We start from the raw sequence: 26,890 nt of genomic DNA, 5'->3' as shown, positions 1-26,890 counted from the left end.
GGCACGCACGTAAATCACATCACATGTGTGAAAAGGGAATTGATTTTTTGGTTCGATCCGTCCTTCGCCTTCGATCCCCGTCGGAGGGGAGACGGGTCGGAGGTCATGTTTCAGTTCTCGGTGTGCGCACGTGTGTGTGTGTGTGTGTGTGTGAAGGTGAGGACCTCACCGTTCCGAGGACGAATTGGATTGGGACGGATCTGGGTTGTCCGGAATCTCCACTCCTCCCGCTGGATTATGAGATGGTATTTGTGTTTCGTTTTCGCGCGGGATCATCTCGGTCGGTGCGAACGAGTGAGAAGCTGCCCGGGCCGACGTTGCCCGTTTCCGTTTATCATCTTTACGAGCAGCTAAAAACGCTGGCCCGGCAACGACGACAACAACGACGACGACGACGACGACGACCCCCAGTTAACATCAATAATCCGGCTCCAATCAGTGGCATTCTAATTCCGTCCCGGAGTCACCGCGAGAGACACGGAAGGAAAGAGCCCTCCCCACCACCCCCCTCCGCATGCCCCTCGTAAAGAAGAAGAGATATTGGGAAAAATGTCGCCAGGAGTAAAAGAAAAAAAAAGAAAGCAACGAGAAAACGAAAAACCTGGGCCGCCTTTTTCCCTTCGACCGGCCTTATCGAACGTTTGTGCCCGTTTTTCGTCATCCTGCATGATGGAGCCATATCGAACCCCTCAGCTCGGGCGTCCGAGCTCCCCCCCCTCCCCCCCATCACGAGAGAAGTGTAAGGACCCTCGGCGTAGTCCGACAATGGAGGGATGCCACTGTTCCTCCTTTGCTAGCTGGCGGCGAGCCATTTTTCTTCTCTCCCACCCTCTCCCAATATATCTCTCTCTCTCCTTTGTTGTTGATTATTATGTCCGATCGATGATTTTTCCTTCGAGTGGACCGGGGTTTTTCCGATTGCCAAAAATTGGTATGCTCTGTTCCGTGTTTCCTTTCCGATAAAAGTGTTTCGAGTCTCCCCGTCCACGTCTGGGGCTCGAGCAAAAGGTGACGTGCACACGGTTAAACCCTTTTTTTAGGTTCAGTTTGTTCCATTTCTTCCGGAACTATCAGTCTCGGTGGGAGGGGGAGGACAGGGGACAAGTTTGAGAAACTCCCATAATTTATCCTCTGCCGCCCGGCTTCAAACCGTTTGAAGATTTCGAGGGGGAAAAAAAATCTTTGCATGGAAGGGCTTTTTCGGAGAATGTCTACCATCGTGACTTTTCCGTTGCGGAAAAGGAAAAGTTCCCAATCGAAAGACAATTAGTGCCAATTGTTCAATATTATTTCCACGATGGTTAATCTCATTCCATTCCCTTCCGCTCGGTTGCAGTCGATCGTACCGTCTTTGCGACAAACCGGAACAGGTTGGAGGACAAAATATAACGGGAGAATAAAAACTTTGCTAATTGCTGCTTGGTCCAACCGGGGAGAGGGGGACCAGCAACTCCCACCTAATTGCATTCGCGCCCTACCGGAGGGTGGTGTCGGTGTTCCAGGTGGAGGCCGAACGAAGCCGATCCGTCCGCCATCATTATCGAGTTAGTAGCGTGAAATGTTTTAATTGCGTTAAACCTTACCGCACACTCCCCGTCGGGATTCGATTGTTTTGGCGGTTTGGTAAGTTCATCCCGTTCGAGCTTTCGAGATATCTCACGGACACTAAATTGTTGGTGTCTTGTCTTGTTTTCGGTTGGTTGATCCAAAAGTCTTTTACTTACCGACGCCGATTCATCTGTTCCGGTTCGATGCACAAATATATTTTATTTACTCGTTTTTCCCACTCGCGAAGGTCCGTACCGTACTTGTGCATTTTAATTTGCTTCCTGGTGATCCTTCGTATATTTCGGCTTAAATTTCCCTCCCAAACTTGCATCGAAGGTGGGAGGGGAGGTGGGTTTCATTGCGCGCCTTTTGCTTGCTTTTGGAGTGTTTCTTTTTTCGCAAATTTTCTATCAGCTTGGCCCTGGGCCAATCGAGGCCTCTGAAACGACGGACCTTGGCAACGAACCGCACAGTTTGTTGCGGAGACCGGGATTATAAATCTGAGCACGACGGTGGGATAAGGGAATTGCGAGTGAAGGAAGAAAAATCAGCAAAAAACATCTAAAATACATTCCCCCGCAAGGAGTAACCTCACCCCACCGGTCGGAAGGCCGGATTGAAAGTCAGTTTGGTTTAATTTTTCAAATACCGTAAGTGGTGGTTTTCGATTCTATATTTTTCTTTTCCTTTGCTTTCCTTCTAAATTCCATTCGCGCGCTTCCATATTTGCACATCAGCTGTGCGTTTTGCGGTCCTTGCTGGCGTGGCCAGCAGCATCACCCTCGGAACAGGGCGGTACTGTCCCGTTTCCGTCCTCTCGTAACACACACACCCACACCCAGGACGTGTGCGGTGGTGGAATTTGATGCCAATTAAAATACTTCATCAACGGTTGCTTCCGTTTTGTTTTTCTCGTTCACTTGACCCAACGCGTTCCACGATCGTAGTTCGTTTTTTTCCATTTCTGGGTTTACTAGCTGCCATGTGCGCCATCCGTGATGGATTATGACCGGGCGAGTCGGAAGTGTCTTGTCTCGGGGAGGAGTGGAGATGAAAAGCAGGGATCAATCAAGCATAAGTGAGAGGTAGGCAAGAGAATGAAAAACAGGAAACAGAAGTTTGAAGAAGGAAAATGAAATTTATATTATTCTGAAACGAATGGTTTGCTACAAAAAAAAAAAGAACGAGAGGAAATTTATCCAAGCATAAGAAGGGATATCAAGAGCATAAAAAAAGGATGTTTTCTCCGTACATAGACGATAAGTTACGCCGAAGAAACGAAATTTCTCCACCAAGCATTCATAAAACACATTACACTCCGCGTGCCGCTGCATCCTGCTGCAAAGTTCCTCATCTCGGCTCGCGACGATGCCATCGTCGTCGTTATCGTGAAGCTAACGATGCACCGACGCCGTCAGCAACCGGAAGGGGGCCAAGTCGCACGGCTTGGCTCACGGCTCGTGATTTATGTGACCGTCGTTTATTTTTATCCATCCACATCATCGACTGCTGCACGCCCGTCTCCGTTACCGTCGCCTCCGTTACGCCATCGCCCTTTCACACGCCGCCGCCGCCGCCGCCGCCGCCGCCGCCGAAGCCCATCGATCCCTCGCAGGTGAGTTAATAGTTTTACATACTTACGATATTTCATCGCGCTCATTATTCGCACCACCTCTCTGCTTCGAATGGAATGGATTCGTAACACGCCCTTGCCGGGCCTTTATTTTTCAGCCCGATTCTGCAAGGGAGGAGGGTGGTTCGGAAGACGGTTTATTTATTTTAATTCATAGAGCACATTCTCGTTGGGAACAGTCCACTTGGTTCGGTTTGGTTTGGCTTGTTCTTCAGCTAACGAGTGATATAGTGAGGTGTGGAATGTGCCAGAATTTCGGTTGAGACTCTTTGGAGATCTGTTGTTTTATAGTTTTATGAATTTTTGGAGGGTTTTCTTCATTCTAGGTTCCAGCGGTTCCCAATAGGAGTACGTCTTCTAAAACATTTTCCACAAATGCTGTGAAAATACTACTGTTTACTGGGTGAAATCTCGCATATTGAGCATGTTAAGAATTTTGCTCCTAGAACTGTGTAATTAACCATTAGTTTTGTTAGTAGTCATAGTAAATTATGTTTACCCGCTGGAGCTGCTCCAACGACAGGTGACACTTGACAACTGTCAAGCCTCGATCTGAAAATGACAAGGCGACCGATAGAAGACGTCTCTTTTATCAATTGTAAATTGGTTCGTAAATTTGCATAGGCATATGCTAAACTAACACCTGAGAGTGGTTTGAGAACCTCTGGTTTAGCCAAAACATCGATGAGGCGGATAAAGGAACATGTTTGACGAACAAGAATTTTGATTGAATCGGCTAAACTAATAGAGAAGTGGATTGTGTGTTAACAATTCGGTTGAATTCTTTTAACATCGGAAAAGTACTGCCTTGCTTAAGAGTTGGAGTATGTCTCTTTGTCCCATGTCTCGCCGGTTCAAGAAGCTTCTGACTCTGGAATATGCTAATGAAAACCACGTGCCATGGGGGGAGTAGTATCTTCCCTTCGAAAACCTCCAAAAACCTTTTGTTCGGTGAACTTTCGACTCGGGGATTTCCCCCTTTTCCGGGCCGAGGTTTGCTTTCTCCCAAAGAATGTTTGGTGTCTATCGGGTTCTTAAATCTAGCCCCCGAACGGAAACATTGCCGAAACGCATAAATTGGGGTGGGTTGGCAAACTCGACGCGTCCTTCCGTTGCCCTTCCCCAACCATCGCTTAATTGTGAAGGGCAAAGACGCAACGGAGGGAGGACTTCCCTGAACCAAAAAAAAAAAAATGACTCGCTTTAGTTTCGGCAAGCATGGAAATTCCATCGCCTTTCTCTTGCTTTTCCGACGTTGGAGAAAAGCCTGCCTTGAGAGTGTGTTCGAGAAAACCAAGCGAAAGGGGGGGAAATGGTAAACCCATGGGAGGAAAATGCTACTGTTCCGCCGTAGCTTCGGAAGCTTTCGGAAGTTTTGCGTGTCGCTTATCAAGATTGTCTCCGCCGCTGGTGGCACTGTTTTATATTTATTCCTTAGGCGAAGTTTTTTCCTCGATGGTTCGCGGTGCGGGTAGAGGGTGGAAAAAAGCGGAGAGGGATGTTGATTAATGATACGATGAAGGACGAATGAAAGGACATGGAGAGCCTTACACGGCCGGCCCGGGGAGTCGTGTGACGGTTTAATAGTTTAATCCATCGTTTGCTTTCCCTTCCCCCTCGAATGCTCCACATGGTTTCCCGTCGTGCGGAGCGAAGTTCTCTAGTTCTATGGAGAAAAGTTTGTTCGCGATCCGAGCAGCCGAAGGGTGTGCCAGTGGTTAAATAATTTTCCGCCCACAAGGTTTATTAGTCAATAATTTTGGATTCAAATATAGACATTCATGCTTTAACGGTATTATTTTCGATTTATGCCATGCGAAGCGGAATCGTGGATCATGCGAAGTTTTTACTACGCTCTGTTGAAAATACGCTTCGTTGCAGGTTTTCTACTCGCTCGGAAATAATTCATATTAAAGTTTTTTTTTTTTCCCTAAACCGAACGTCGTTCAATGAACTCACATCCGAAACTGATCTTTGGTGAACCAACGGAAGCGATGAACTGTGACTTCGATGCTCCTATCACACAAACAAGCATCGTCGTTTCCTCTGTGTATGCTACCGTATAGTTATTGTGAATTCCATTTCTAATTGAATGACAATTTCATTAGCATGGGCAACAACCCATGTCGGGTCGGTTACTGGATGTTGGTTGGTCATCCGAAAATTGCTTCCGGCTGCAGAATTAGGTGACCGGGATGTGTTAGGAACACAAAAATATATCGAAAGTCGGTTCCAATTGGAGACGATAAGTTAAAACGGAAGGATGTGCTTCGATGAAGCGGAACTTAATTTAGCACACGGTGGCGAATGGGTTAAAGTCCAATTAACCGGTGTTATACATATTTCTACATTTGTTTTCAAACATTACAGTAGTTTTAATTGTGTGTAACAAGTACTTGCATATTTATCTGTTTAGCAGTCGACTTTTAAAGGCGTTTTTAACGATTGCAACTTTCATTTAACAGCAACACTCATTTCACTCATGTGAAACCCAACTTAGCACGTCTAAACGTGAAATAAATAAATAATTTGAGTTGCGGAACTAAAATTTCATTTAACGTAGCCTTGCTAGAAATTTATTTCACAGCAATGAAATTTACTTGACAGCTCGTGCAACTGACAACTTTAGAAGGCGTCAACAGTATAAAACCATTTAAAGTGATCGTTAAACGAAATAAACAAAGTCATTTTATGCGATTTAAGTTCACTTGCATGATTCACAACGCCAAATGAGTATTATTAGTAATTTTAGGGATGAAATAATACTGCTCATTTATAATTCTACATAGTTTGTTTATTGACTCATCATTGCCGGTTTACAGTTAAAGCGTTAATTTGTTGTGAGACGTGTAAACGCGTGATGCGTTCGGAAACTTTCAGTCCACTGAAATGAAGACGACTGAAAGTTTCTGTTGCATGGAAGTTGCTGTGATTTATCTGCACCTTTACAGCTTGTTAATGATTTTATAAAAATTTACTGATTTTATCAAACCAATTGTTCCAAAGTTAGCTTAGAAGGGAGCTTAACTATTATTATTTCCACATACTGATTGTGCAAATATGTGTCTCGGAGTACAACACTTCACGAATGGATAGAATTTTTCAATTCGTCAACAAAAAGAACTAAATAAAACACTCACGCTTGTAAGTAAAGAAAAATCTTAAGTCGTAAAGTAGAAGGTTATAAACTTATTGCTTCCTTCAGAGCTATTATTATGGTTACTTTTCTTCCGCTCTCACTTCTTATAACCCAATAATATCCCTAGCAATAGCGAAAATGTTATTCCCTCTCAGCCAACTTATCACGCAAATAATTGTTGTGGCGTGTTCGTGTGTGTATTTCTATGGTTTCATTTCCCCATCCCAATATCGCGGTATCGTGCGATTTTGCCACGGGTTCAAGTCAACTTCATCGCAGCAAAATGTTTTCGCAGCGTGATTCGAAACCGAAAGCAGCAACCGGAACCAGTTAGAATGCAGTTTAGAAATTGCCGGTTCCCAGCTCACATACCGATACCGAGATACGCTCCGGGAGGGTGTTCTTGGGCAGGATGATATGCTCGTACGTGCGAATATGCCAATGTTTCCTTCACTGCTCGCTTCCATATCCTCTGCGTATAATTACGTAATATGGAAATTAATGGCGGCTATAATTCAGAAAATTAATCCAACTTTTTACCACCGGAACACGGTCGAAGCACGACGGTATATCCTGCGGAGCATCGGGAGGGGCCATTGTCGGAGCCAGTAAAGTCCTTCCGTGGCTCCGGTAAGCCGGTCAAGGGCGATATGTTCGCATGTGTGTTGCCCGAATTGCCTTACCCCGGGCGAGAGGCAACCCTTTAGCGTTGAGCTTTAGATTCTGTTTCCTTCCCTTTTTTGTTCTCAACTCGCGCTTTGCTTTCGCTGCAGCATATTAACGTTCTGGGGTTTTCTCTTCTGATGCTGCTGCTTTCTGCAAGGCTTCAGGCCGGGGTCCTGCTGCGTTGACATCCTTGAGGCCATGTTAGCGCGCGTCTCGCAGCGAAACGCACCCCAAACTCCAGCAGACCGGGTGGAGCCGACATAAGAAAACCTACTCCGCGTGTGGAGTGTTTTTTTTTCGTGCGCCAGAAAGAAGTCCAAACCAAAAAAGGGCAAAGTTTGCGCCGCAAAGTAAGTGTTTCTTTGTTTCACGTCCATGCGTGTGTGGGGAAACGGTTGGAAAGGTGCGTGAAAATTGTTTGCGGAGAGTTTTTTTTCGCCGCTCCCACATGCACGCACCCCACTTGGTCCCGTTTTTTCTTTTTTTTTTGCAGCATACAAATCGGCGCATAGTCGAATGGTTGGTGATTGGTTATTTGCATAATTTTGCCCCTGCACACGATCCTCACGACGAGTGAGATTTGCTTTGGTGCAGCAATTTCTTTCACATTCGGTTACTTTCCGTAGGGCTCCGTTGGGCTTGGACGACGACATCACGTGGTAGATTACAATTCCCGATGACTTGGGGCGGGTATTGGTTACCCCCGGGGGTAGGTTCCGTGTTGATTGGTAGGGTAATTTGGTGGCCACATATGACCTTTAGCCCGCTTGGTCTTTGGAAGGTGTGCGTGTTAGAAGGTGCGCATGTAAAACCGTTAAGCCCAACGAGAGCTTAGTTTTAATGGAGTTTGCAGCAAACATTAAAAAAACAACATTTATAATTTTACACGCATGGTTTGCATCACCCTTTGGCCTACTCACTTTTCCAGTATCGATTTGTTGGCGTGTTCCAGAAGTTAACTCATCTGTTAAAAGGTTCAACTACGAGCTTGAGGTTTTGATAAGAAAACTATTTGTTTAAATGTTCCAAATCTTTTTAACCTTAAGACATGCGATGATAAAATGAACATGATCATTTGTCTTGATTTTATTTTGTTTTTGATTCTAATATTTTATCTTAATATGTTGTTTGTAGCTAAAGGATATAGAACAAACCCAAGATTCTTAGTTGATAGATGTTTTATTAAGTCACATCTTCCATTTTTTTCCCCGTCCCGTTGTTGATGGCCTTTGGTGCCAGATTATGCGACATTGTGGCGTGCCTTTTCTGGCGCCCGGTTGACTTTGATACAGCTTCCGAAAGGTAATCTGCACGTACGTTCGAGCGTGTCTTGTCCTCTCATCCGCTGTTGTCCTGGAACCCTTTCTTTGGCCTTCCCATCGCGTTGGAGTGTGTCCAAAAATTGCACCAATGGTGGCCAAAGTTTTAGTTTTGTTTTCGAAAACCCCTGTATGACGGCCGCGCGTACGCGTGTGTGTTGTGCACTTCAGCGCCCGCAAGCATCCTAACTAAGTCCTTAAAAAAAAGGTAAGGAAATTTCTTCGGGCAAGTGCGCGCTGCAAACTCTTCTCCGGCGTCGATGATGTGCAAAGTCGTTCGGTCCAAACTGTGAGCCACCTTCGTGAGCGCAATACTTTTGGCAGTGGACTCCCTTATATTCTCCTAACCCTTTTTCTTAGGCATTGTATTATCTTTCGTGCTTCAAGGCGGCGCTGGCAGCGGGAACTTTCTTTGTCGAAGGTAAAGTGTATGCGAGGAGGATTCGATAGACTTTACCGGAGCGAATAACATTGTTTGGCGAACCGATGCCTTGGCTCCAGCTACCTTCGCAAGAGAGAGGCAAGCGCTTTTCATATAATGGCTGCGACAATAGGGATCAACTGCTGAACTTCCAAGGCGTATCTTATCGAGCGTTCCTCTCCGTGCCCAGGGCAATGTTGTACCACCTCGGTTCAGGAACCATGCCAACGCATAACCAATCTTTTTTCCCCCGTGTGTATGGATACGTAGCAAACAAACCGTGCTATGAATGGCGAGACGAATACAATTAATAAAGAAACAGGATGCTCCTTTTGGTCGTTGTTTTCATCTTCACTTTTCTTATGGATTGGGAGATTTCGGTCTCTCCGTTGTGGGCGAGATTTGTGGACCTTTCGGGGTGGAGTTGGTCCATAGGAGTAATTTTATTTCACCCCTTTCCATATCTCTCCCCGAGCTGCTGGGGGAAAGCTTTTAACGCTTGGCATTGCACTATCGCTGGTGATGTCTAAAAATATCGCTACATTATGCAGGGGCTTCGTCCCTGGTCCGTTCTACAAACATCGACTTCAAACACCCTGTGCAGCATGTTGGAAAAATTCGCGAACGGTAAAGGCAAAAGTCCTAGCGATCGGACGAGATCGACGCGCTGTTGTGTGCATTGCAGTACAACCAGTGGCATGATTTGAATTCGAATCGGATAAAGCGGGAAACTTCCACCACTTGATTAATTCAATCATGTTTGCCGCCTTGCCACATTCGAGTGCGAAGGATATTTGCAGCAGTGCTTTGGTGTATAAGCCCGGGCGCCACCAAATTGCTGTTTTCAATGTTTGTCATGTGTGTTCTGCCGGCACAAATAGATAATCCCTGCTCCGCTCTATGGGTTTGTAGTGTGTATTTCTTTCTGTTTTTTTTTTTTGGTTTCAACTCAAATCGAAACACTTTGATGGCGACGACGAGGACGCTCGTTACCGGAATGTGTATCGAAAAAACTTTCCCGCATTCGGTCGGGGAGGTCGTTTGTGGCCAAGAAGGATTTCCCCGCAAAAAAACGTCGACAGCAAGAAATGGAGGCTCTGCGAGTAACTGGCTGGGAACGGTTTTGGAGAAAAAAAATGCTAGACTAGTTTGGTTCTGGTACGCTAATACTGGGCGGTTCATATATGATGCTTTTTGCGATGGCCTTTCTTGGCGAGAGAACAAAACAAAATGGGGGTAAAACTTCTCGACTGAAGCCTTAGTACCGCTCCGTTTGATTGGAGATTTAAATTTCCATAAATGTAGTATACTGTAACATTTTTCTTTGAAAACTTAAATCTGCGTGTACCAGATTGATTACTCTGCTAATGTTGATATGTACCTATAAATTGTTTGTGAAAATATACTTTTAGCGAATGACCTTTGAAGAATTGGTTTGATTGATGAAGTCCGGATGACTCGACAACCGAATTTGTCCCAAACCATTTCAAAAACAACAAGTTCAACGAGTTTAAAGTCCCTCGGAGAAAGTTCTGAAAATAAAACGCAAAAATGGCGGCGCTCTAAGGTAGCAGCATTTTTAAAGGAAACCACACGAAAGTCATATTTCCGCCCATGAGCGCTATGACCGTTGCTGCTATGTCGTCGAATGCAAATCGTCGTCCTATTGGCAGGAAAAAACCTGCTCCTCCAACCGAAAAGGATACAATAAAGCAAGCAAATGAAAACCGAATTTAATAATCGTTATTCATGAGCATATTGCTTCGTACGGTTTGGCCCGAGAACTCCCGTGCTGGTTTCCCGTTCGTTTTGCCGAAGGGGAAGATGAAGCGAAGCGCGTTAGCAACGGACAGCACAACGGTATGTCGTTTTGCCTTAAAACATCCGGGCATGGTAAACGGAATCAATGGAATCGGGATTAAGGGGGGGGGGGGGGGGGGAGCGGGACAGCCGGAGAGATCCTTTGGTCGGTTTTATAGCCAACCCACAGGGAACGACTAGCGAATGTCCACGGGGAGGCTTTTGGTTTCAGTCTGGATTTTCTTTTCCCCCGGGATCTTCTACCCCAGGAGTTCGGGCGAATGTAGGATTCCAGGACGCGGTTCTCTTCAGCTGGTCGCTGATCTTTACCAGCTCGCTCCAGTGGAATTATGGAGCCGAATCGTTGCCCACAAATACTGGTAGAATATGCAGAACTTTTGTTGCGATAGGACCTTCACAACCTTTTGAATCATCAGCACAATATAATGATGAGAAAGGATGGTGCGACGACAAAGTATAGCGGAGGGTTTTGTCCCTCGTCGCAGAACTTCTCTCTGCTACATGAATGCGAAGTGCTCAACGTATATTCACTGCACGTATGCAGAAGTTACGTTTTACTTCATTCCTCTTTAGTGAACGTACGGCGTGGACTAGTGAAAGGATTCGGACCGGGGCAGGATCAGTTGTTTGGAATAATCTTGTCATGAACTCGGGATACTCCACGTCACGTTAAACTGTATGCATGGTGTGAGTGAAACTAAGAATGACATTTTTGGACTACCAAAAAAAAATTCTTCAACACAAACCAAAGGGGGTCGCTGAATCCGAATACCCAAATCCGTGCTCTTTTTGCCTTTGCAACGGCATGCCCTCTAGTGTAGGCCACAAGCAGGTCCTGGACACTGTTTTCTGTGAAAAACAAATCTCACCCTGCCCTGCCCCCCTGGGTCCTGGGGGGAAGGTTCCCACGGCCCGAAACGAATGACGAAAGCGCGACTGTCACGCGAGCGAAAGGCTTTCTATTTACTACTTTATAATCTTTTCTCGTTCCCGTCCGATGGGGAAGCGGGAAGGAAGGGGCACAGAATGGGGCACTTTGGTGCTCGGCTCACGTGAGGCGGGTGGCAATTATAGCACTCGAAAGCTCGAGCTGGCTTAAACCCTTTCCGAAACGGTTGGTGTGTGTGTGTGTGACGGACGATGATCCTCGAGGGCTGACGAGAACTGTCGCTGAGCGAGAAAGGACCGATGATAGTGCAAGTGGTTGCGATGCACCACTGCTTCACGCGACACTTGACCGAGTGGCACACACACACACACACAGTACCGTCACAATGGCAGTAGCACAACAGAAAAAGAAGGGCACGGCATTCTCTCTCTTCATCACTACACTATATACTTTTTTGCAAATATTTTATTGCACACAACACTCGACTGTGAACAGTGGGATTGATTGGTGGAGTAAAATACAAAAAACAAAGAATTTTGATAACAAGTATAAGTGGCGATATTTACATTGTCTGGAAGAAAAACGAATCTTGGAGGCTTTATGAGTAACAGTTTTCTGATTCACTCCAACTTTATGTTTATTGCTAGTTTCAATTTACAGGGGTACTTGCGCGTTTGATCAGGACTTTCCAACTATTTATGACTAACAGTATAATATTAGAGTTTTTAATTTTGTAAACTACAAAAAATGTCGGGTTCCATTTTGTAATTTCAAAATAACTTTCATTTGACAAACTTACTTACCGTATGTGTGATAATGTTTGCACCATCGTACTAATATAGTCCCCGCACCATGACCAAGCAGCAGTGTATTCGCGATTTGTTACACGCGTAAAACCATATTGTCGATGCCATAGGAATATCCCGGTGGACCGTGGAAAAGGTCTTGGACAGGGATAAGTTTGGATAACTATTCATGGGGCTCCGTCTCATCCCTCGAAAAGTCACCCAAATTTAGGGTCAGGACCAGCTTACGTTTTGGATGAAAGATATGTGACCACCATACTGGATTCCGGCTTACTCAATATGGCGCTTTATGAAGGTCAATGCTTACTCTAAACGTATGTATGACAAGCCTCCGGAAAACATTGACCAGTTTTTGGAGAGAATTAGATCTAACCTACATTTTTATGACCTGCTGTGCATTCCGCAAGCGCATGCAGACTATATTGGCCACGAATGGCAACTCAATCGAAGACTTACATGCTTAACAATATCGACAAACACGTCGCTTTAGAAAAAAAAATGAAAAAAACTACATCCTAACAATTTTAAGGTTATTTCAAATTTTGTAATTGCTAAATGGTGCATACATTATCACGCATACGGTATGTTCAACCAAAAATGCCAACAAAAAAAAACGATTAGTTTTTTGTCCGTTTATTGGATGGAGATTCCCCACTGTGCGCTAATGTGTGAATACCGTCCGGGGTTGAAATGGCACGCGAAATGATGCTCTGCACATACACTTGCCACCGTTAGGAAGGGTTTGGAGCGTCGTGTGGGGCCGGGCGGAACGTCACCAAACAACACCTCGTCATTGCATTGGTTTTCGAAGGCAGTCACGAATGAATTTTTAAGTGAGTAATTTAGAAACGGCCACGAACGCTGAAATGACGCTGGTGCATGCGTGTTGTTTTTATTGCCTTTGGGGCGGAAGGAAATTTCATTTTCCCAGCAAAGTGTGGAGAGGAAGGGGGGCACCGTACTTGAAAGTAAGCACCGTGCCTTCTCCCCGCCCACCCGAGTCGAGTCGAGTGTGTTGTCTATTTCGTTTATTTGCACAAGTGCTTCCCCGCTCTTCGCCTCCCAACTCGTTCGGGGGCCTACCAACGTGAAGTGTCTCGCATTTGTTAGACTTAAATTAGATTTGCCACCGTCCGTCACAATCGTCCAGAGCGTTGTGTTGATGGTTCGGTTTGATTACGCTTTCAATTGGAGAAAGCGCCGACAGCCGATCACTTTCAAGTGTTGCTAATAATCACTCGATTATCGATTCGCAAAAAAAGGGCCCTCGACTGTTATGTGCAGCCTCTAAAGCCAAAGAAAAAACTAACTTCGATACCAATAAATTGTCGAGAAAATGGCTGTCGAAAGGACGTTATTGAAAAGCCACACCAAATGCCAATGAAAAACGGCAACATAAGCAAACGTGCGCGCGAGAGAGTCTTCTTTCAACCCGCTACGGAATAGAATGTAATTGTTTGCAATTATCTAACCTCCCGGCTTATCCTATGTGCTTATCCCGGCTATTTGAATGTTGCATCCTTTCGCTCCCATAAATCACAACACGCGTTAATGCCTTTTTGGGGCTGCACGTTTTATGGAGAAGCGTTGATTTGTGGGATCTGCTTTGCATCGGTAAGCATTATTTATATTTACCGTTCGTTTGCCGCCCCCCGAAAACGTGATTGTCCTAATATTGCCACATGGGGAAGGACGTGGGAGGTTGTTGCACAGTTTCAACAATCGATAAATTATCCTTACCCTTTTGGTCGCGCAGTACGTGGCCGGGTCGTGTATCGTTAATTAAAATCGCCAGCAATCGAAAGCGGTCTTCCGGATCGCGCGCTGGCCTTTACCATCTCTCTACCTTTTCCTCGGCCAGCCGATCCTTAAACTCCCCCCCCCCCCCCCCCCCCCCCCCCCCCCCCCCCCCGGTCATTACCGTAATCACCACCTTGGTGCCAAACGGGAGTGGGGGCGATGGAGTGGAGTAACAGAGCAGAGTGTCGTCCTGCTGCGCTTTGTCCTTTTGCGTGCGTGCGTGTGTTGGTCGGAAAATTTGCAAAATCCTTAGCCGAGGACAGGCTGGCCGGCGGGGTTTGGTGGGGTGGTACTGGTTAGTGGATCTGTCATGTACATGGCTGCGTTCATGGCCAGTCGCTAACAGCATCGCCTCAGCCTTCATCGATGGCATGTGAAGATACGAATTTCTCATCAGAAATATCCCCAGAAGCAATGCGTGCATCGGCGCACCGGCTCTGGCCGGATGTTATGGACACGTAGCTCGTACGCTTGAAGTTGCTAAATTGTTGAAAGGACACAGAGTGTGTGTGTGGGAGAGAGAGAGATAGGGAGTAAGTGAGAGAGACGAGAATACACGATACGGAATTTAGGCTCCAGAAGAATGTCCCTCTAGAGTGCTTCCATTGTTGGGATTGTAGTGGTTTAAGCGATGTAGTCAATGCAGACCATCGACTGCGATGTCAAGGACATCCGGTGGTGTTGGATGATGTTGGAGGTCGATAATCCAATTGGTAACCACTAGCAGACGGCCATCACACTACTACTAGTTGTGGAAGGGCACGTACGACGTCCTGTGGCTCGTGCTCCCTGATGTCTGCAGTATCAGGATAGGCCTAACGGTGTCTTCGTTCTGGACCTCTCGGAAGTAGTGAAGCACAATATTGCACATCGGAGGTTCTCCGGTCGACCACCGAAACGTCTCCCAGATTGGTAAAACAATTTCAGTATCAGAAGTTGAGGACGGGTGTGTGTCCTTGAGTTGTCACAGCTTCCCCTAACGTTCCCGTTGGGACAACGCCCGGTCCCCAACCCCGCCGGATATAAATAGTGGAAAGCAATTTGTGATTCTGCCCACCGTAAGAGGCTTTGCGGTCACGACCAGCACACCTGTCATCGGTTTTTGGACGTTCATGGAGTTCGGCCCGTCAAAGCTGCTTCTTCCCGTGAAGAACTGCGTAACCTGATGGAACCACTTTGAATGTATTGCCTCGAACAGGTAACCACTCGCTAGCCTTCAGTCCCTTCAAAGGTTCGTTCTGGTTCTCGAGGGTGGTGGGGTGGTGTGTATTTCTATTTGATGAAGAGATATTTACTCCCGGCCTCGGTTATCTCTTCCGGTCGTGCCTCCCCGTGCCAACTCCGCTACCCCCGGGAAAGGGGTCGAGGCGCCGCGAGCTCCACAACCAATTTGTGTTGTCACTTGGGCTAATCGAAATTACCTAAAATGATAAATCGTACACACATAAACTGACTCGGTGGATATGGATGGAGGAAGGTTGTGGAGAAATTCCCCTCCCCGGGGAGGTTTGTAATTTTATCGAAAGTTAAATTTGTGAGCCCCTGGCCAAAGCCAGAATATCCACCAGCCTATCTCTCGGAGTGTTGTGAAGCAGCTTATAAAGCGGCGGATTGGAAAGGGGAACCACTAGGGGTCTGACCCCGGGATTTATCGCCTTTACGTGCGTTATCTAAGCCGACGATTGCTCCGGTATTAATGGTACGATCGTGTCCTCCTACCCTACACTCCCTTGAAACTCCTAAAAGCACTTCCTCTTATCGCCACCCAAAGTCACAGAACGCAAAATAAAAAAAACCCGGCAACGAAACAAACGGCGACCCGATTGGCATCTGGGCCCGCGCGCACCCAATCTGCCGTATCTCTTTTCTCTTGCTCTTGGTTAGTTTTGCTGGCGCCGCGTTTGGGCTTGTCCGAACGGGCCTTCGATCGCGACACGCCGGAAAAGTACTTTCCCTTCGAGTTTTTTCGTACGCAGTTCGGATTGCGGATGCTGGTTATCGCGGCGGACAATGGAATTTCTTTCTTCCGTTCTAGCTCATTAGTTTGCTGCATAATGTTTCCTAAATACTCACCGATCGATGCCGGAGGGTTGCGCCATTGATAACTGGCCCTGGCCGTACCGGAAGTACGGCATAGAAGTGCAAAAAAAAAGGGGAAGTAATAACCTATTTCCCAAACACTTGTTTTCGCGAACTGTTCCACAATGGAGCATGCTACAAAACCACGGCATAAAATCCGTTTTATTACCACTTCAGATATGCCTGCCTGCCCGCTTGCCTCCGGTCCTCTCTTCGACCGCGCAACACCAACACGATGGAACACCACCGAGGGTTAATGTTGCAAACCCCGTGGTTCATTGAGCTCGTGGTGGGATTTATTTTTAGGGCGGTTCGGGCGCGGCGCGGAGCGGGACCGATAAAATGCGGCTCGCAATAAACCAAAGCAAAATGTAAGAAAAAGAGAAAAAAAGAACCAACATCATCAACAACAAATCGTTGTTAACTATTTTTAACACAACACTTGCAATTTCACCAATTGCAGCAGTTCGTGCGGCGAATGCGGGGCAAATATTTTGCTGCAAATATTTTCCCCAACAAAGTACGAGGGGGGGTGCACAAAGGAAAATCAGCAGTGTGTGTGTGAAAGTGAAGGGGAGACGTGGTTCGGAAAAAATGCATTTGTTTCGTACAAATCAAAACATGAGCAAATGATGGTGCAGAAAGATCGGTTTGTGGCACAGTTAACAACGGAATAAGAAATATTCCACCGCGTGAAGAAGATGGGCGAATTCGTGGATGTAGGTTAGGTTCGTCCGTTGAGCGATAAATGACTTGAAAGATACGTACGTTGTGTGGAAACAAAAGTTGTCTCCAAAATAAACGCAGTTCTTGGGGAATCCCACTTAAAATTGTATTGCTCTTAAAACGCCAGTGTCGAAGTGTGCATGAAAAGTGCAACTGCACCGATCTGACGAACCTCAACCCCCCTTGGTCATAGCGAAGTTCACCCAACCCGACGGGGCCGAAGCTCGGTGACAAAAATAACCTCCTTCCAATCACGAGACCACAATGGTTTACCGTCGGACTTCTCATCCGTGCATCCATTGACACGGTGGAGTGCGCAATATTATTTTTAGAGCTCGCCGACGACGATCCAGAGACGATTTGATATTCGGGTCTTATGTCACCGTAATTTTATTGGTTGTATTGCGGTTTTTGTTAAGCCAGAAAAAGATGGCCTATTAACAAGGCTAGAAGATGTAACATGGATTTTAGTAGGTTTAGAAAGATGATCATACCAAAAATGTAAAGATACACATACATTGGGCATCTAGAAATTACCATTGCCTATAGTTTTGTTTTACTTTGCTGTTTTTATCGTATCTCAAAAGTCGTTTAGGGTAACGGTACCAATAGTGGTGCACTTAGTAATGTAACTAACAATACGATGTGCTTTATAAGTGTTAAGCACACAATATTTTACATATTTGTACCAATTATGATCGAAACACGACTTTTCTTCTGTAAAACATCAATTTTCACCGTAAAACATTAAAAATAGACGAAAAAGCGTTTATTTCTTCCGAGTTGGTTGCTCCTATAATGGTGGTTTTGGTTCCTATAGTTGTGGTATCGTGTTCCTATAGTGGTGGTAGTACTTGGAAATGACTGAATATATTTTGACTGTGACTTATTTTTGAAGAATATTTAAAACAGAATGGCCAAAATATTCATAGACCAATGCATTGGCCTCAAAGAACTCTCATAAACCAATGCATTTGGCAGTGATTTATAGCCTTAAGGAAATCATGGCATAGCTGATAAATTCTTAAGAAATCCAGCATATTAGTACAACCTGTTCGGAAAATGGAATGGAATGGGATGGTTCATCTTCTGAACACTCCGCAAAAGATCAAAGAACATTTCATAGAAGAACAAATATCTCCATTGTACTTATTTCGTCGTAGAGTTAAGATTTTATTCCACTACATCCACTATTAGTACTAGCACCACTATAGGAGCACTTACCCTACTAGGCACGGATTTTCGATTCAAAACATTTCTTGGAAGAATTATTGCGTGACGATATCGTTAATCTACGATTTGTTTGCGTTAATGCAATTTTAATTTCGAAAATGCGTTCTTACTGCACGAACATACTCACCGAGTTACGAATCGTCACGGAAATTCACTCTCTTACATCGTGAATGAAATTGCTAATGTTTTCTATTCCGATGTCGTTATACTTTGCACATTTGAAATGCCAAGCTTCCTGCCTTCTTTATTCGATGGGAGAATTACTCGAGCGGCTTATCTTTTGCCATTCTTTTTCCAGTTAGTACACCGAGTAAAGAGAACATTATCATTATTTATCTTTGCACTCGTTCACGCTGGTTCCAACGGTTTTTTTTGTTTCACTTTAAAACAGCAACTGGGAAGATTATTGTCCCAGCAGGGATATAGTTTGCGACCGAGTTTGTTCTCGGATGTTTAGTTTTAGTCGATCGCTGATTGGTATTTACACGACGTAAATGTTACGCCCGGTCGCTCTAATGCTTCTGTTCGGATATGTTCGCATCTTGTTAACTCATTTGAAGAACACGTTCGGTATCAACCACCCCCGGGGAGGGAGGAAATGAAGGTCAATTTGGCCTCCGACTATCCGATAACTAATCATGCATTAGGAGTTGTTCGGATGGACTTCGGTACGCGTGTCGTTGTGACCTATACCGAGGGTTTCACTACCCGGTTCGGTTAGGAAAATGATCATCTCATATCCGGTTCATATGAGCAACGGCTTTGCGAAGACCAATGTGTCACCCCTTCCGCACCCCGCGGACTCATCTTCCGCTGCGGTTAATCCGATAATTAATGGACGCCTTTCAGACAACTTCATGCGACCGTAGCGATTAGTGCGCTGCTCCTCTCCAGTGTAGCGACAAAGTGGCCAATCAATCAGGTGCCGATTACGAGCCAGTTTAGTCGGGAGGATCCTCCGCAGTCCGGTCGCGCTATTACGTTTACGCCATAATCGACGACTTTCCCGTTTGTCGACTGCAATCACGCGGCTAAGTGAGTGTTGGATGTGGCGCATTCATGACTTCCAGTTGGGTTTGGCGATACCATTTCCCAGGGCCGCGTGCTCTTATGTCGATCCTTCAAGACTACCAACTCACAGTAACGGGTTGTGGTTGATGATTAAATTTATCTCATTTGTAGGCTTGCCGTCCTCCGCCGTACTTCGTTTTCGATCCCACCACATCATCATCATCATCATCATCGTTTGTTCATGTTCGTCGTATTTGCCATGATGTATTTATTGGGCCCTCGAGGGGAGGAGGGGGTGAAGGGACCCCGTGTACCCCTATCGTGTGCCAAATCATCATCCCCCGAGGCGGATGAACCGGCAACCTCACATCTCATACATCATCCGAAACAATCGTTAATATGATGAGGCGCCGGCAGTGGCTGGGCTCGAGGGGAGAGGGGGGGCATGGGAGCTTGCGCTCGTCACTCGAACGAATGGATCGGACCTATAGTAGTAATGTGTATCAGCGCGGGCAAAACAAAACCAAACAACAAAAAAAAACACAAAAACATGAAATAAAAGCCCGATAGCAACATCCTCCTCCCACGTGCGGACCCTTCTTCGTTGTTGTGTATGTGCGCGACGCGTCATTTGTACCCCGCCGGCGGCCTCGGCCTGCTCGCGGTTTGTGGAAAATGGCAAAAGTATGTCTCCCCGCCCGACGACCGCACACATCCAGCCCCGTTCCCTCTCGTCGCCTGTGTGGAGAAAAGGAAGCGGGAGGGGGGGGGGGGGATCCAGATGCTGGAGAATGGCCTTGTTCACTCCGTTTTTCCTCAATCAACGAGGCGATTAGAGAAAACACGAAAAAAAAACCCACACACACCGCGCTGGAAAATAAAGATCGCGAAAAGGAGAGGGAAAGTATGAGCGAGTGCTCTAGAAACCAACCCCCAGGGGTCACATCGATGTGTGTGTGTGTATGGGTGTGCGCGAGTCAAGTTTCCAACTTCTGCTCAGCGTACATGTAAATCTTTCTCCATTCCCCGGGCTTCAGTTCGTTCGGTCGATCGGACAGTTCAAGTTCAGCATTTTCTCTCTCCCTCACACTCCGCTTGACTTCGGCGTCATTTTTATCCACTCTTCGGCGCGCTAACTTGTGTGTTTATCTTGTGCGATTTTTGTTTGCTTTGACCAGTGAGTTTGGCGCAACGGTTGTAAACGAAAGTTTCCCGGCTAGAAATCAATTACACTCCGTTTTAGCGTTGTTCGTTTTTTTGCGAACCGGAAAGCTGCTGGAAAACGGATCGTTCCTGGGTAGGGTTAATTGACCAGTTTTTCTTTTTGGTATTTGCGATCATCGAATAAACCCGATTGGTTTAACTTCCAGTCGTCATGGTAAGCTATAAATAAGGTTGTTTTAAACTTAAATCTTGACGATAAACTCAAAAAGGGCCATAAAATATGGAAACGAAGTTTAAATGCATGCGCCGTAATGTATGCAACAGTTAGTTCGTCGATTTATTTTCGAGTAACGAATGCATTTTTGTACTTCCTTATAGTTTTGTGTGATAAAAGCGATTAAATTAAAAATGACTTCAATGATTGTTTGAGTTAGTTTGTAAAGAGTAAAATCAAATTTTAATGTTAGGGTAAGCAGGAAGTAGCTAATTTCTCGACATTGTCATTACCTGACCATGTCATGTAGTTGGTTTCCGGCGTTGAATTATTGTTGGTTTTCCCCTAAATCATATGCGTGTTTCATTTGTTTTCCACTTTTGCTTGTGTCTGTTCCGATTATTCAATCAGGGCAGGTGAAACGTGGCGTAAAATGGACAATTAAAAGTTTACTTTAGACATCGATACTATCACCCGCACCTAGATACTTCCATTGGCAGGGTCTGAATGCGAATTCCTCCACGTTCGAAGCATGCGTCACCGGGATGTGGATGATGACAACAAACCAACCCGAACGGATGCGCCACCGATTGCCCTTTATGGGTTGGCATCAACCCCATCCATTATCATACTTTATTCGATGTATTTTAATCGCTCCATTCTGCGTCCATGGCGGATGGATCGGCTTACGTCATGGGAGGGCAAAGTGTCCTTCGGTAGCCAAAACTCCAACGCCACCGTTGTGATCCGTCCTCCAAGCCGACGTCACGCAGTCCATCGGAAGGTGCAACGCCCATTAGCATTGGCGCGTACGTAGACGTGCGCATTTGTTTGCTTGCTTGCGTACGAGCAACCAACCCTTTCTTAACCTCGCGGGGGAGCGCATTATGCAACGGAACGCGAGGAACGTGTTGGGTGGGAAGCGTTGGGCTTCGGTTAGTCGACTGCATCCATTGTGTTTACAGCTACGGTTGCAGGCGCCAACCCCCCGTCTCTAGTGAGCACCTCGGTTACGCTTTCACGAGTCTCCGGTCGAAATTGGCTCAACGAGGTTCGAACGAACGAATCGGACCGGGAGGTCGATTGATTTTGGCATAATGCAATCAAAATGAAGATCCGCTCGTCAACTCGAATGCCAAAATGGGCTGCTAGGGTAGTTCACAATTGGATTGGCTGTAATGGCTCCCGTTCTCGTTCGTTAGGCCCAGGTGCACAAGGCGCGCTGTTTGTATAGCTCCAGTTGGTCCAGCAACTTGGAGTGTGAAACAAATCCCACTAGGATTTGAGCCGACAGGATGATGGAAGGAATGGACCGAACGCGCCCGGGATGCCATCGAAAAATGCATGAAAAGGGATAACTGACACCCAGGTTGGGTGCACTCTAACGTTCACTATGAACACTTGAAAGTATGGAACTATCTACAGATGGAAGGGGGACCATCGTTCGCTGTCAATTTCCGGGCTGCAGTGGACGATGATATTCAGTATGGTGTACCAATTAAACCATCACAACCCATCGGACCGACGCCAATCGACTGACAGGCTTTCACGGGGGAGTACTCGATGCAGCGTTTTATTTCTTCCTGCCTGACGGAACCAAACGGAAAGACAATCCATGTCAGTGGAACTGAACTAACCTAACCTCCCTTCTAGTTATCAAAAGGCCTGCTGTAAAAGGCATGGAAGGATTGTCCTTATCCTGCCAATGGACAGCGAGTCCATGGTAGTGTAACTTCGAACAGAGCGACCCCCCCATACAAGCAGGAGCACAAAGCTTTGGTACGCCACGTAAGTCTTTTGATGCCTTCCCGCTTCGTCGCGCCCCACGTCCTTTCCACGCCATTTTCGCACGGTTTGCCGCTGACAGGATGGGATTATTGATGTTTCATGTTGGGTGACGATAAATATTGTCATCATCGTCGCTGAAACGTTCGCGTGCGCGCGGGTTCGGTGTGAAAACGGAGGCGGCGCACAGTGGTTCAGGCTAGAGCGGCGATCCGGTCGTCCAAATTTTGTATACAGATTTTCGTTGTTTTCAAGAAAATAATTAACCAAGAATGTGAATTAAATTTTTCCAATCTGGATCCAAGCCTGCAGCTACCGTCCACTTAACTATGATTTTGGCAAGAATTTTACGCCAGACAACCTTATTACTACATCCACCTGACAATATTTTTTTCATGTACGTTTTTGCGTCAATTCTGCACCCGTACAACGTTCCATAACATACAGTAATGCTTTGTATGCAAGAACACAGTTGAAGTGTAATATTTAAATACCTATAACTTTAAAGACCCATATCTCCCAGAGTCGCAAATAGTCGCTGTAAATTTTTTCAGCATATCTTCCTAAGATGTTTTTTTTATTTAAGAGATTTTGCGCCTTAAGGGCGACATTCGTCTCTATCTTAATTTAGGTTTACATTTTTGGGAAAGTTTGGAATCATGGGATAGTTTAATGATAAGAAAGAGTGGGAAGGGGTCTTCTTAAGATGTTATATCTATGCCCTGATATGGTCTCATAGAGTTCCGTTTAGTTCCAAGAAAGTACTGGCTTATGAAACATTATAAATCAAAAATATTAGGTGGGATCGCATACGAATTTGTTTAATTTTAACCATGGCTTAAATTAAGCAATGGTCTATTTTAGCCGCTCGAATTTGGTATCGCGTACTGTTTCAATTGACCATGGTTAAATGTTAAACCATTGATACAAAGCCTACTTTGACGCTTTGATTACAAACAATTTGAATTGAACGTTTTCAAAACAATTTTTGATAAAAAAAAACTCCTTTTTTGTTATTCATTATTCGGGCACGCCACACACACCGCGGTTGCCGCAGCATCTCAAGCTCTACCGCTCCAGAGCTTTTTAAACCGCGTCAAGTATTCAACCCAGAAATGGTGGGTTTTTTCGTTTTGTATGGGAATGACAACGCAGCGCGCTGTCAAAAAATTTGGACCGAGCACTTTTTTGAACGCCAGAAATGCCTTCAATTTAAAAAAAAGGGACGTTACAACTATTGATATGAAGTTAATTATTCAATAAACGATACCATGTTATTGTTTATTGTTCGTGTTAAGATGGTTTTCATTATTCGCGATATTTTTAGTTGTTTATTATTCCAAAATTCCATGTGAATAATAAATGTTTCTTAATTTGATTTTACTTTCCCGTGTTGACAATGGTGAAAAGGATGGAAGGAATACTTCTAGAAACTATTTAACTCCCTCGATGTGTTTTCTTGTTTGGGGATACTTTAACATCCGGCACCCAGCGCGGTTCCTCCCGCCTTTCCCATTCCATGTCTCTCACCGCAGGGACCGCTTTCTCTCCTCAAGGCTTCTGTAAACTTTTCGCCACGCACTTTCCTAGCGTTTTCTTTGGCCAGGCTTAGTCGGCGGCCCCTGGCCCTACGGGCTTTGCTCATACCTCCCGTGACATTCTCACTTGCAACCTGCTGGAGATCAGTGAGGGTGTTTGGTGTGGTGCATAATAACAGGCACTTGCTGTATGCTGACGATGTAAAATTATTCCTTCCCATATCCTCTCCTTCCGACTTCTTACTCCTTCAAGAATCCCTCCACCGCTTCTCCGACTGGTGCTCCGCGTATGGATTGACTCTCTGCACATCGAAGTGTTGTGTCATATCCTTCAGTCGATTCGCTGGGGTGACCCACCACGACTACTGTATTGGTAGCGTAGCTTTGTCGCGGGTGTCGGCTATCAAGGATCTTGGGGTATGGCTGGACGTCACCTTCTCCTTCTGCGTGCAGATTGAAGGTATTCAAGGCCAACCATACGCTGCGGCTTATTTCTCGGCTAGCGTCGGAGGTGCGGGACCCGCGCTGCTTGCTGGCGCTTTACTGTTGCTGGGTCAGACCGATCTTTGAGTATGCTTCCGTGGTATGGACCCCAACAGGTGTCATTGCGTTGGGACGGTGTGAGGGGTTCAGAGGCGGCCGTAAGGTGTCTTCTCGGCTGCAATGCCTCGAGCCGTAAGGCGTCTTCTCGGCTGCAATTCCTGCTCCCTTCTGGCTTACGAGTCGCGGTGTCAATTGTTGGGGCTATCCACGATTCAGACTCGCCACTGGAACACTCAAGCTACTTTCATCGCCCAACTTCTCCTGCACTCCCCTGACGCTCCGAAACTCCTGTCCAATATTCCTCTTTTTGTCCCTTCCTATATCCTTCTGGAAAGGTCACCCCACCCAGGAACACCAAAGGTATTCCCACCTGCCGTACTCATTTCTCCCAGAATGATCCATTTCGTCTGCACCATGTCTTCCTTCAATAGCTCTAGCCACCTGTTTGACTACAACGTCTCCATCCGTTCCTTTCCTTCACGTCTTACCAATATAATAAAACCATTATCAGTAAACGTTGTAGAATGTCTTCTTAGAATGGAAAATATAACGTCGCATATATAAGTGTAAATTTATAACGACCTAATACAGTTTCCCTATCATTGAAACGAGAATATTAGAACACTCGTTTAGTTGTCCGTTATAGTTAACGTTGAATATTTGAATTGTTTTGAAAAGACAAATCAGAGCTTTCGGTAGAACGGGACATCTTTGAGATAGAGCGAGAGGCTTCGCGGCTACGCAAAACGCGCTAGGATCAAGCAAATCGAGTAGTTTCTGCGTTGTCAAATTTGACAACGCGCTGCGGAACGCGGTCTGTGTGGCAGCGGCGATTAATTAAAATTGTTACTAGTTTTTTTCTTGGCATTGGTACATTTTTATTGACTACAAATGAACAAATAACAACACGATAAGGAAAACACAAACCTGTGAAATCTTTTACCTAGTGTAATTCGTAAAACATTGGCCATTGACCCACAAGAGGTGGGACATTTTACAACGGGAATTAATGCAAAGTAAATCTTCTGCCACTAATTCTAGCCACAGAAAATATTCTAGTGAATTTCCATATCGTAGAAAATTATAACGACTGATTCGTATCGAAGCAAGGCATTTGGCTCAACTGTAAACTGCATTCAAATTATAAATAAATGCTAAAATATATAACGTACATACACATCTCTCAATTATTATAAAAATTAGGAGGAATACGCCATTTTTTGCCTTCGTTCGCCATACAACCGGATATAGTTCGGTTCGTTAAGCCACGTAATCCAACCAAATCTGTTTAAAAAAAACTCATGTGTTTTTCGTTAAGCTAATAAATATAAAAAAGATGCTCGATAACTAATCCTACCCCTCGTAACTTAGGTGTTAAATTGCCAAATGTTCTTTAAACACTCATTTGCCCATCAGCGACATAACCGGTATTTATTTGTGTTTTTACTTTTTTATTAATGCTTTTTCATCCTCTTCAATTTTAAAAATGTATATTCTTGTGCCTAGTTTCACAAAAATATCGACTTCCCTAAGGATATTTTACAATAAAATATCTTGCGCGGAAGATTTGTTTATTAAACAACTACCCCAGACACATCATATAATAAACCATCTTCAACGCTGAAGTCAGAGCGTATGCGATGCCAGAAACGATGGTTTATTATACTGCTCGAAATTTTTACCCGCAGAACCCTAGGGTGCGTGACAATGGTTTGTTTAGTTTTAAACCATGGTTTAATTTGACACAAATGAATGACAAATGAACGCGGTTCATCCAAAATGAACGCTAGACGGCAGTTTTAACCATGGTTAAATAAACAAATCCGTATGCGATTCCACCTATTGTGTGAGTTTTTCATTTATTTAAAAAAAAATGACAGTATATTTTGATAAATTTAATTTTTATAATTTTATAAGAAAACCTACGAAATTTCCTTTGCAACAATGTGTGAGAAAACATTTTATAAATAATCTGAATTGAATATGCAAAATGATGCAAATATTTGAAAGAAAACTTGATTTTTCACACTTTGCGCAACTTTCGCGGGTGATAGCTCTCGCAATTGTGCTTTAAAACTAGTAATATTCTGGAAATTTCTCATTGAACTATTATTTTTTCATATAGACGAAAGATTTTGAAAATTGGTTTCATGAAATGTCAAACCAATAGACCGGACTCTGAACCACTGTGCCGCGGGGAGGTCCTGTGGTTGCACGGTTTAGCAAAGAACAATCATGGCTCCTTCGACGGTGTTGGATTCTACAAACCCCACTCTCTTTCTCTCTCTGTTCGATGGTGTCGATGGGTTGGGTGACGGTTGTCATCGCCTGACTGATCGTCTCCCTCCGAAAAACCGGGCCGATTGTTATGGACCGATGGAACGCGTTGCTTGATGGATTAATTGTGGTTAGCAGTAGGAACATTCGCTCCAAAGCGGATTTCCTCGAACGAACGCACCAAAGATGGCAGCTCGTTGTGGGACTGGGAAGGGTTTTTTCAGCGAAGGTTTTTTTTTGTGTGTCCCGTGCGTAAAAAAAAACAAGAAACGGGAAGA

The 26,890-nt window shown here is 45.1% G+C and overlaps 2 protein-coding genes across 3 annotated transcripts in view; both read left to right on the top strand.

Annotated features, from left to right (window-relative positions):
- LOC131266317 (neurocalcin homolog) overlaps positions 1–26,890 on the top strand; it is a 110,388-nt gene that overhangs the window by 3,495 nt on the left and 80,003 nt on the right. The gene's annotated exons all lie outside the window — the stretch shown is intronic.
- The window catches only part of LOC131266318 (neuronal calcium sensor 2), a 93,795-nt gene that overhangs the window by 3,445 nt on the left and 63,460 nt on the right, over positions 1–26,890 (top strand). Inside the window, exon 1 of one of the 2 annotated variants that reach the window (XM_058268784.1) lies at positions 3,086–3,163. The exons of the other annotated variant lie outside the window; for it this stretch is intronic. The gene's annotated coding sequence lies outside the window, so the exon portion shown is untranslated. Of the gene's footprint in view, positions 1–3,085; positions 3,164–26,890 lie in introns of those variants that run through there. 2 annotated transcript variants of the gene reach the window in all.

Source organism: Anopheles coustani, chromosome 2 (genome assembly GCF_943734705.1).
Source record: "Anopheles coustani chromosome 2, idAnoCousDA_361_x.2, whole genome shotgun sequence".
NCBI lineage: Eukaryota > Metazoa > Arthropoda > Insecta > Diptera > Culicidae > Anopheles > Anopheles coustani.
The sequence above is the reverse complement of the archived record's forward strand: the minus strand, read 5'-3'. Positions and strand labels throughout refer to the sequence as shown.